Source organism: Myotis davidii, unplaced genomic scaffold, assembly GCF_000327345.1.
Source record: "Myotis davidii unplaced genomic scaffold, ASM32734v1 scaffold18, whole genome shotgun sequence".
Lineage (NCBI taxonomy): Eukaryota > Metazoa > Chordata > Mammalia > Chiroptera > Vespertilionidae > Myotis > Myotis davidii.
The window spans coordinates 7,457,906-7,459,865 of NW_006292696.1; the positions used below are offsets into that span (position 1 = coordinate 7,457,906).

The 1,960-nt window shown below is 48.9% G+C and overlaps 1 protein-coding gene across 2 annotated transcripts in view; it reads right to left on the minus strand.

Annotated features, from left to right (window-relative positions):
- EBF1 (early B-cell factor 1) overlaps window positions 1-1,960 on the minus strand; it is a 392,963-nt gene that overhangs the window by 3,818 nt on the left and 387,185 nt on the right. The window lies entirely within an intron of this gene.

A 1,960-nucleotide genomic window follows, 5' to 3' on the forward strand; every position in this document is an offset into this window, starting at 1 on the left:
GGAGGAGGAGGAAGCAGGTATGCATGAAACTCCAGAATGTCTCTTATACCACCGCTTCACCCAGGCTTCTAGAATGGTCTGCACCTGCCCCTAGAGAACTGTAGCCTTGGAAAGCTGGGGTGAGATCCTGGGAAAAGGGAAGGCTGTCAGGGTCATCAAAAATCTCTCCCAGCGTTCAGTTAGGAGGCCACAGGGAGTGTTTAGAAGAGCAGGGAATCTCACAGACCGGCTTTCTACCTTGGGGCTCCCTGCTTGCTGAGTGTGGTCCCCTGAGGTATCTTCTCATCCTCACCTAGAAAACGCAGCTCGTCGTTTGCCAGGGCTGTGATACTGCCCGGCTTGTTGAAGATTTAAGTAAAACTACATATGGGAAGTGCCTGGCCCCTGGTTCAGCTCCTAGGCAAGCTCTAACAGGGATTAGCTGCTATTTTTTCTAACCCATCCCTTCTGTGTGACCGAGCTGTGTGATCTTGGGTTAGTAGTTTAACTTCTCTGGGCTGATTCCTCTGATAGCAAATAGGTACCCTGCCACCCAGCACACTTCACATGATGGGTGTGAGGAATACAGGGATGTGTCTGAAACATAATTAGTAAGGGTGGCAGCTCTGAAATACGTGGAGGTGAGAGCAATGCTTTCATTAGAAGCAAGGGGTGGCCATCAGTGCCTCTCAATGGTGGCTTAGCGTGCGGTCAAGCAGAGAAAGTCATTGCTTTTTTTTTTTATTGGCAATTCTACATTTAAATTAATGTTCTTGTCAGTGATGACTGCATCTAGGAAGTGACCCTTTTCATTTCCCAAATCTCATGCCTAGAGGAATGTGCCATTAAAAAAACACACCGAACCCCAATTAACACAAACTCTGCAGTAGATACACAGAGGGAGGGGAGCCCTGTTGGGGGGAAGGCGGGGAAGGCACACACACCCGGTGCCTCCCCACCCCCACCCCTGACATTTTAGATTCAATTAAGAAATAAGTATTTTGCCAAACACTTTTTCCGTTAATTTTTAAACCCATCTGTATTCACAAGGAAATTTAATCCACATGTTTCTGATTCATTTACACGTAAATCATCCAAATGTTGTTTTGCAAGAGCCGGTTTGCAGTCCAAAAGCTCCTGGAGCCTTTTTCTTAAGCCCTCAAAAGCCATTTTTCTTAGAAACAGGAAGTGCCTCTTGCCAAATGCAGACCAACTTAAACCCCCAAAGAGTTGGGATCGGTTGAAAATTCAGTCCCCCTAAGAGTCCACTGAGCCCTCGATCTGACTGGAACAGGGAGCTCCATATTTCAACCCAAGCCTTCACTTGAGAATTCAAGATGTTTGTAGCTCCAAAGGTGAGGGGAAGGGGTGTCCATGTAGTGCCCGCACAGCACCCCCACCTCCATGAGGACCCTTCTGTCCAGGCACCCTTAGCAAAGGCAGACCTTTCTGAGCCTATGGCAAAAAGAAGCAAGTCTCCTCCTGCCTCCCGCCCCCCCGCCCCCCCCGCAAATCTGCTGTGTACCTGGCATCGAAGGGCAGATTCCCCACAGCACAGCCAGGTAGCGGGGCAGAGTCAATATGGTGCTAAGCAAAGTAGAAACTGACAAGCTTCCTGCTAATTTGGTCAATGGGTTCAGCCACCATTGACCAGTTGGGACCTGAAACAATCCCATTTGGATGTGCAGAACTAAAAAAAAAAAAATCTAAGCAGTGGTTTGGTTCCTGGCATGATGTGTTAAGATAATTAGATTAAACCTCCACCAGGGCCATGTTAAGCATTATAAAGCAAGGTTAACTGGTGTGGTAGTCCATAGCTAACAGCTCTTCTTAATCTGGAATGCAGGGATGGCCAACTCCAGCGTCCTGAGAGCCCAGGCTGGGACACAGTGCCCTGAGCAGGGTTTGAGGTGACTCCGCGCAGGGCACACCTTCTTTAGAGGGGCCAGGGACTCGGCTCCCACCAAACGCCACTGTGCAG